At 59.6% G+C, this 9,601-nt stretch overlaps 1 pseudogene; it reads right to left on the bottom strand.

Annotated features, from left to right (window-relative positions):
• Nucleotides 1–1,138: 1,138 nt before the first annotated feature.
• On the bottom strand, nt 1,139–7,696 carry LOC129133526 (high affinity immunoglobulin gamma Fc receptor I-like; annotated as a pseudogene).
• Between the last annotated feature and the right edge of the window lie 1,905 nt (nt 7,697–9,601).

The following is a 9,601-nucleotide window of genomic DNA, read 5'->3' as shown; positions in this document are numbered from 1 at the left end:
CTCCAAAGGCATTTCCCCAAATGTGCAGCTTTCTTAGGGAACACCAACACACCCTTAAGAAAAGCTGGCAAGGCTGAATGACTTCAGGTCCTTTCAGGACAGGCACTCCAGCTCTAGCTCCTATTCCCCCAAGTGAGTTTCCAGGTGCAGGTTCAGACGTGCAGCCCCAGGCCCTCTACAAATACAAGCTGCCCGCTGCCTCTTCACCTGCCTCAGCTCCTGCCTGCGCTCACAGCACCAAAACCAGGCTGTTCCTGGCCAGGGACCAGAGCCCTGTTCCTGCAGGATGCTCTTGCCAGCACCTTCCAGGACTCTCTGCTGTGCACACAGCGCTTTTCATGCCCGCTCCCAACAGGCTTTGGAACACAGAGCACAACCTGGCTGGCTCTGCCACCTGCACAGCCCAAACACAGGTGGAGGAAGAAGCAGCAGGGGCTGTTTTGCGGCCATGCCCAAGAGAGACTGGAAGGTGCTGGCAAGTGCAACTTCACCTGGGAAGTGAAAAGTTGTACAGAGAGGGTAATAACAGAAAAAGAACTTTGTTAGAGACTTCCTTCAGGAATGAGTGCTGAATTCTCTCAATGATTCCTGTACCATAAAGAGAATCACAAACAATGTTAATACAGCCTGGGGACATCGCAGGGACAGCCCAGGGCATTCCCGGGGTCTTCCTGGGAGTCATTCCCAGGGATGTCCCCGGGACAGCCCGCAGACATTTTGGGGACATCCCTGGAACATCCCGAGGCATTCCCAGGGACATTCCCTGAGCCATTCTTGGCAACATTCCCAAGGACATCTCGGGGAATTACCTGGATCAGTAAAATCAGGATCAGGAACAACAGGATCCAGAAAATCAGGATCAGGAAAAGTGGGATTGGGAAAATCGGGACTGGGAGAAAGTTGGGATCAGAAAAGTGCGATCAGGGAAAGTGGGGTCGGGAAAAGCAGGATCAGAAAATTTGGGATTGGGAAGATGGAGATTGGGAAATTTGGGATAGGGAAAATCGGGCTCAGGAAATTCGGGATGAGGAATAGCAGGATCGGGAAAATCAGGATCAGGAAAAGTGGGATTGGGAAATTTGGGATCAGGAAAAGAGGGATCAGAAAATTTGGGATTGGGAAATTGGGGCTCAGGGAATCAGGAGATGCCCTCAAAAGCCGCGTCCTGGTGGGATTTGAGGATCCGCAGCCGATCCGCGAGCTGCCGCGGAGGCTGAGCCTCCTCCTGGATCCGCTGGAATTCATCGGTGCCGATGATGAGCGAGGCCAGGGGTCGATCCCTGGGAATTCTGAGGGACATGGGCCAAGATCACTGACAGGGGATAAATATCCAAGATTTTGGGGGGAAAAACCACCAGATTTTCAGCCAAAAAAATCCGGGTTTTTTTTTTTAATATCCTGAATTTTGGAGGAAAAAAACCCCTGACTTTTCAATGAAAAAATCCTGAATTTTGGGCAAAAAATTCCTAAATTTTGGGGCAAAATATCCTGAATTTTCAGTGAAAGAATCACGAATTTTGGGGCAAAAAATCCTAGATTTTGGCGGGGGAGGGGGGAAATAGCAAATGTTGGGGGGAAAATGTTGGATTTTGGGAGCCTCACATGAGCTCCTGGATCAGGTCCTGGTGATGACTCGGATACTTTTGGGTTTGTCCCAGAGCGAGGGCAGCGCTCTGGGGGCGGTGGTGACATTGGTGACATCATGGAGCAGCACGATGGGGCTGGAGCGGCCCTCGGGCTGTGGGAAAGGATGGGGTGAGACCCCAAAATCCCCTCCAAATTCTCCCAAAAGCCCACAAAAATATCCCGTAAAAATCCCCCCCAAAATACCATAAAAATCCCATGAAAATCCACCAAAATCAACCCAAAATCACCCCCAAACTCCTCAAAATGCCTACAACCCAAATTGCCCCAAAATCCTCCAAATCACCCCAACATCCTCCAAATTCTGCACAAAATATCCAAATATCCTCTAAATCCCCCAAATCACCCCAAAGTCTCCAAAATCTGCCCAAATATCACCCCAAATCTCACCACACTTCCCAAAAATCACCTCTGAATCACCCCCAAAATACCTTAAAATCACTCCAAAACCCCTCCTAATCCCCCAAATGGCCCCCAAAATAATCCTAAATCACCTCAAAATGCCCTCCATATCTCCCAAATCACCCTAAAATCTCCCCAGATCCTCCCAAAATCCTTCCGGTGCCCAGATCCCCCCTCCCCAGCCCTGCCCGGTTCCCCTCCCGGTGCCCCCTCGGTGCCCGACCCCGTACCTGGCGCTCCCCGGGCAGGCTCTGAGCCCCGAAACTTCTGTGGAGCCTCTGCCGAGCCCGGGAGGGACCGGGGGGGTCAGGGGGCCCGAGGTGTCCCCAGGAGGGTTTTGGGGGGCCCGGGACCCCGGGGTGTCCCCGGCATGGAGGGAGGCGGATCCCGGGCAGGGGCGGCTGTCGCGTGTCACCATTGGGGGATGCGGATGTCACGATTGCCGCCAGGCCCGGCCGTGGGCAGCGGCAGCGGCTGTCGCGAGATGTCCCCAACGGCCCCCGGCGCGAGTGGCGCAGTCCCCAACGTCCCCAACAGCCCCGTAGGTGCGGGGGGGATGGAGGATCAAGGGGTCCCGGAAAGGACGGGGTGAGACCCCAAAATCCCCCCTCGGGACACAGCAACACCGTCGGTCCCTGCAGCCTGGGACAGTCCCGGCTCTCGCAGTGCGATGGCAGCCGCGACCGGCGACAGTGACCCAAGGCCGGGACTCCGCTCCCGCAGCGCCAGGGGATCCTCCCTGGGGTCCCCGGGCCCCTCCGCCCTCCCGGTGCCCCTGGCCGAGGCTCCGCAGCAGCTCCGGGGATCAGACGCCGCTCGGGGAGCGCCGGGTGCGGGCTTTGGGCACCGGGCGGGGATGGGCTGAGCTGGGGTGGGCCCGAGGGGCTCGGCAGCTGCCGGATCGGTGCCCGAGGTAACGGGGCGGCACCGCCACAGGTGCCCGAGCCCTTGGTCTGTGTCACCCCGAGAGGGGACAAACAGGGAGCGGCAGCTCCTTCCCCGCTGCAGGGCAGGGGTGAGGGAACCAGTACGGAAATGCAGCAATTGATCATTTTGTTCCTGTCCCCAATGGACTGAGGGAGCCCCAAAAATCCTGCGAATCCCAAAATGATCTGCTCAACAACCTGACTGGGACCCTCCTCAATCCCGTGGTCGTCAGGCAGAGCTGAACAAACAAAAACCATTTCTCCCAGTTTAATCACAAAGCTGCATTTTGGGTCCAATGAGAGGGACAGGGGTGCTGTACCCCCTGGCACTGGGGGAGGGAATGGGGAGCCCCTGGGAGCACTGGGAGCACTGGAACGAGGAGCTCTGGGCAGCCCCACATGGGTTGTGGGGTTGTGGGCAACCCCTGAGTATGGGAGCACAGGATCCAGGGGGGGAACACACAGGGAATTCCCTGGGGCAGGGACCCCCAGTGCCCCCAGTGCCCACAGTGCCCCCAGTGTCACAGCACGCTCTCGTAATCACAGGGGTCCCACTGTCCCTTGTGGGGTCCCGACAGCTCCGCGTTGGTCACCTGGGGATCCCGAGGCGGGGCAGGGCTGGGGGACCCCCGTGGGGGCTGTGAGAGTGACTCCGGTTGTGGGGACCTGGGTGAGGGTGACACCCGTGGGTGACGTGTCCCTGTCCCCCCCAAATTCTCCCACTGCCCACTCAGTGCCCATGATGTGGGTGTTGAGCACAGCCCTCTCCTCCAGTGGGGGGTCCTGTGGGGATAAGGGGGGGGCTCAGTAGTCTGGGGAAGGGAAAAGGGGAGTCCCAGCCCAAGCCCTGACTCACCTGTCCTGGAGCTTCCTGGGTTCTGCAAGGGAAAGGGGAGGGGGTGACCGAGGGGACACCGGGACCCCTGAACCTTCCTGGGACCTTGCAGCTCCAACCACCCACGGGTCCCCCAAATCCCCACTGCAGCCCTGATTCCCACCAGATCCCTGATTCTCCCCAGACACTCTGAGCACCCCTGAATCCTCTGGAACTTCTGCACCACCGCAGGGCCCCCAACACCCCCGGTGTCCGCAACCCTCTGAGCCCCCAGAACCCCAAGCCTGGCAGAGAGAGGCACCCCAAAACTCCCCCAGGATGCCAGAAAGATCCCCCAACATCCCTGCACAGACATCCAGGAGCTCCCCAAATCCTTCAGGAGCTCCCAGTGCCACCCCAATGTGACACAAAGCCCACCCAGCGATGTCTCAGTCTCTCTGCAGGCCTCTCAAAGTCTCTGGGCCAGATCCGAGTTGGCAGAGACTGGGGGGTGCAGCCCCAACACGGCCGACTGCGGGGAGACACTCTCTGTGCCCCGAGGGTGCTGAGGGCACTCAGGCTGGTTGCCTTCGCTGCAGCAGAGACGGCAGAGACATCGGTAGAAGAGAAGGGGCCGATTCCCAGCAGGGGATAATCCAAGGTTTTTATTAAGGAGTCCCGAAGGAGCTCCTGCACCTCAGGAAGCCTCCTGCCGAGAGCCCCGGGGGATGTCCGGAGGTCACATTTAAAGGGAGGAGGAAACCAAAAGTAGATAACATTTACCAACCAATAGGTATCTCTGGGGGATGGGTGCTGGGGGAATAGACATACAAAACAGCGTATGGGGCAGGACTTGGGGGGCTGACCCCAAACCTCTGGCTAATCACTCGATGACTTGGACCGAAACTTCTGGATAGGGGGGATGGGATGCTGAGTGATTGACAGAGAGCCAGGGTGGGGGTTTTGGGGATGATCTCATCCCGGGAGAGGGATAACACAAGTAAAAGGAAGGGGGGGGGTACAGTCTGGGATAAACCATTTGGGAAAAATATGGGAATACAAAACAAACTACTTCAAAGTATTACAAAATATAAGAACGCACTACAACACAGCAATGACACTGGAGCCCAAGCAAGACCCTCCAAACTGCCCCCACACCCCCCAGCACCCCCAGCTGAAGTCACTGCAGGCTAAGTGTCCCCCAGCTCAGGGGCCCTGGGTGCTGCCAAACTCTGCCACCACTCCGGGGGCTTCCCCTCACTCCAGGACCCCCATCCCCCACATTGTCACCCATCCTGGTGATGCCACCAGTGACAGCCCCCGATGACAGCCAGGAGCAGGAGCAGGAACAGGAGGGTCCTGCCGACATTCACAACCACTGCTGGGGACAGAGGGGACACAATGGGGTCACCTGGAACTCTGGGGGTCCTGAAAACCCTGGTGACCCCGTGTGACCCGCCCTGAGACCCAGGGTGTCACCTCCAGGGCCAGCTGAGGGCTGAGTGCCCAGAACACACGGTGCCCGTCCTGTCCCAGCTGGTTGGTGGCCACGCACTGGTAGGTGCCCCAATGTTCCACATCGAAGTCCCTGAGCTCCAGGAGGGGACCCTGGGCCACCTCCTGCCCATTGTGCAGCCAGGTGAAGGTGACAAGGGCTGAGCCCACCTGCACAGATCAGCACAGGGTCACAGGGTTACCTGCACGCACCTGGTATGACAGGGGACCAGGGGTGATGGTGGCATTGGCCAATGGCACTGTGGGGACAGAGAAAGGGCTGGCACAAAGAAAGGTGGGATGGGGATGCTGTGGGTGGGGTCACTCCCAGCCCAAGGGTCCTGCTCACCCAGGACAGTGACATTCATGGGGTCACGCTTGGCCTCTCTGTCCCTGTTGCTGACCCGGCACCAGTACTGGCCGCTGTCATTGTCCCCAGCCTGGCTCAGCTCCAGGCAGGGGGCTGGAGCCCAGAGGTGCCCATGAGCCCTGCTAACCAGGAGAAGGACAGCGGACCTGTTCTCACAGCCACCGTGCAGCTCAGCACAAGGCTGTCCCCAAGTGTCACCTGTCTCCCAGGGGGCTGTGCTGACAGGGACACCCCCAAGAGCGGGACCCCTATGGGGGGACACAGGAGGGATTGGGGACCCAGGGGGGGTGTGGGACACGGGAGGGGAAAGAAGGGGATTGGAGGGGAGCAGAGAGGATCCCAGTGAGAAGAAGGGGACCCTGGGAGGGACGTTGGGACCTGGGGACAATGGCGAGACCCCGTGGGAAGGGGGAGAGACCCAGGCAGGGATGGGGAACCAGACGAGAGACTGAGGAGCCTCAGGGAATGATTTGGGGTTCAGAGATGGGAGGACCCAGGGAAGGCAGAGAGACCAGAGGGTGGAGCAGGGACCTTGGAAGGGGTGGGGAATCCAGGGAGGGCTGGGGAGGACAAAGAGAGGGATGAGGGATCTGCAGGGGGAACTGGGCAGTCATGGGGGAAACCAAGAGGGACTTGGGAAATTTGGGGTGACCCAGAGAGGAGTAAAGGGAGGGATGAAGGATTCAGGCAGTGGTGGGGAAACCCTCAGAGGATGTTGGGCTTCCCTGTCCCCATCCTTGCACTCACTGTGCACTGTCACTGTCACCTGCTCTGACTCTCTCCACTGTGACACCACCCGGCCCCCGCAGAGGTAGCGGCCACTGTGGTGCAGCCGCAGGGAGGAAAGGGAGAGCTCAGTCCCATCATGGAGCCCCTCCACTTTCTTCCCATCATGGTAGAAGTACACATCCGTGAGTGGTTTGTTCTGCCAGCTCCGGCAGCGCAGTGTCACCATGTCCCCCTCCAGCAGCGCCCGTGCTGGCACCTGAGCACCAGCCAGTCTGGGGGACAGAGGGGTCCTGTCACACCAGGGCCATCAGGAGGGTCATGATGGCACCAGGAGGCACCAGGAGCCGCCCATTGTGAGAGAGAAGTCTCCATGCACAGGGATGCTCTGGGATGTCCCCAGAGCAGGGGACGGGCTCTGGTCACACCAGGAGGTGACCCATGGAGCGGAGCCCACCCAGAGCCCTTGGGGTCCCCATAGGAGCCAGGCTGGGGACATCCAAACCCCCCTCACCATGTAAGACTGTCACCGTAGGGCTGTGCCCGGTGCCAGGTCTGTCACACGTGTAGGTGCCACCTTCAGTGACAATGAGGTGGTCACGTTCCTGCTGCCCCCAGCACTGCCCGTCCTTGTACCAGGTGGTGGCACCGGCGGTCCCCGAGCCCTGCCAGGTCAGGGTCACCCGGTCCCACGGCACCGCCGGCCTCCAGGGAGGCTCCACCAGGAGCTGGGTGGTCTGGGCACCTGTGGGTGACAGGGGACACCAGCCTGCCAGGGCCAGTGTGGGGCTGGGGACAGCAGGGTGGGGCCATGGCATCCCCCGAGGACTCACCAGCGAGGCCGAGGGTCTGGGCTGGAAGGGAGAAGGGACAGGGCTGGGTGGGGGTGGCACCATGGGGACAGAGGCAGAAGGCCATGGCGTGTGGGGGATGTGCCCAAAGTGTCCTTGTGTGACATGGACCCCTCGGGGACAGGGACACTGCAGCACCCCTTGCTCAGGCAGGACATGGGGACACTGTGGGCACCCCTGAACTGGGGATGTCACAGCCACCCCGTGCTGGCACAGGTCACCCCCACCTGCCCCATGTTGCCTCCCCAAATCCCTGACCCCCTGTTATTGTCCCCACATTCCTGTCCCCCTTCCCCTGTCCCCAAAGCCACCCCACGAGCCCAGTCACCTCATGCACTGGTTCTGATGGCCTTGAGGACCTCTGGGGACCCCGCAGCCCCCCTCTGCCCCCTCCCCTCCCTATCCCTGGGGTGTCAAGCCCATGCCTGGGGCACTCACCCCACAGGAGCAGCGCCACCTTCCCGGCCATCCTGGTGTCCCCAGCCATGTGCATTGGCTGTCACTCGCTGCCGGGGGTGGCTGTCCCCTGGGTGGTGGCTCTTTGGACAAAGGGGAAGGAAGCGAGGTCAGGTCTACTCCTCATGTGTTGGTGGCCCCTGGTGGGGGCAGGGTGGCCACAAGCACAGGATCATGGGGATGTGGCTGTGGGGACAGGCTGTGGGCAGGTTGGGAACAGGATGGGGACAAGGCTGGGTGGGACACAGCCGGACATGGGGTTCCCACGAGTGGGGGATTTGGTGGGTTTGGGGACCCAGGTATGGGTGTCCAGGAGAATTGGGGGGTCCCAGGGATGGGAGGGGACTCAGGGATGGGAGTCCCAGGGGAACGTGGGCTCCAGGGATTTGGGGTCATGGGATGGGGATGCTGGGGGAATGGGGGTCCCTGTGGGAATGGGGGTCCTGGGAGAATCAAGGTCCTGGGGGAAGGAGGGTTTCAGGGGATGGAATGAATTGGAGAGGGTTCCTTGGGAATGGGGTCCTGGGCCATGGAGATCCTGGGGAATGGCATTACTGGGATGGTGGTCCCAGGCAAGGTGGGACATAAGGAATGGTGCTCCCATGTTTGATTTCAAGGGGAATGAGGGTGCCAGGAATAGGCAGTGGCCTTGTGAGCCCCTGAGTCAAAGCTCCTTCCCTGGCTGGCTCCAGCAAAGTCCCCTCAGGGTGCTTGTGATTTGGGAGCATCACCCCAGGTAGATTCCAAGAAGGTCAGGTCTGTGTCCCCATAGACCTCAGGGAGTCTTCCCCTCTTTATTTCCACTTCCATAATTTTACCCCTCAATTTCACAACCCTCAATTTCGTGCCTTGATGATCCTGTGGAGGCCCTGAGCAGGGAATGGAAGGGGGAAACCCAGGGTGGGGGAAGCAGGGGTGAGGGGTCTGCAGGGAAGGCTGGGGAGGCTGTGGGGGATGGGGGTTCCAGCTTTTACACCCCCAACATTTTCAGTTTCTCTCTCCTGCAGAAGAAGGAAGAGGGTGTTTGACACGTTTGTCACGGGGGAGAGGGCAGGGGAAGAGGGGCAGGTTCTGTCCTGGGGGGGCACATCCAGGGGGCTCCTGTCCTGGGGGGATCCTGTCCCAGGGGGGACACATGCTGGACAAGGGGCTCCTGTCCTGGGGGACGGCAGCTCCGGAGGGATCCAGACATTTCCATTCTTGCTTGTCCCCTGCAGGATCTGCGCCAGCAAGAGCAGCTGGGGAGTGGAGCCCCAGGCAGGAAGGAGCTCCCAAACTCCTGCTCCTTGAAGCCAGTGGCCATCCAAGGGTGGGGCCCAGCCATGGCCCAGCCCCACTGCACAGGGATGGCCATTGCCCAGCCCTGCTCTGCCCAGCTCCAGGTGGCAGCCAGGACATGAGGGTCCCCCCTGCCCCCTTGGCTTTGATTCTGGCATCTTTAGAGCTGCTGCAGAGGTGAGAATTCTGTGGGGGGAAAAGGCCCTGCCTGTGGTTTGCTCAGCCCTGCAAGAAGCACAAAACACAAAGAGAGCCCAAGCAGTGGCTCTGTGAGGGCCTTTGATGGTTTTCAGAGAAGCGCTGGCTGGAAACCCCTGCCTAGAGGGGCGACTGTGGGGGAACCAGTCTGGAAATGCAGCAATTGATCATTTTATCCCTTGCAGGAAGTTCTGAGAGAGCCCCAAAAACTCTGCAAATCCCACAAAAATCTGCTCAACAACCTGCCTGGGTCCATCCTCCTACCTGTGTCAAGCCTGCAGCCCTTTCTAATATCATGGGAAGAACATTTGTGTTCTGGTTTGGCTTCCAGAAAAGAGGTAAATGTGTGAAAATATCGAGCAGGGGGTCGGCCCTGCGGCCGTGGTGGTGCTGTGGGGAGTGACCCTGTGTGGATTCCAGGTGTCCCCAAAGCTGCTCCATC

Source organism: Agelaius phoeniceus, chromosome 31 (assembly GCF_051311805.1).
Source record: "Agelaius phoeniceus isolate bAgePho1 chromosome 31, bAgePho1.hap1, whole genome shotgun sequence".
In the NCBI taxonomy this organism is placed as follows: domain Eukaryota; kingdom Metazoa; phylum Chordata; class Aves; order Passeriformes; family Icteridae; genus Agelaius; species Agelaius phoeniceus.
This window is presented reverse-complemented; position numbering and strand designations above follow the sequence as displayed.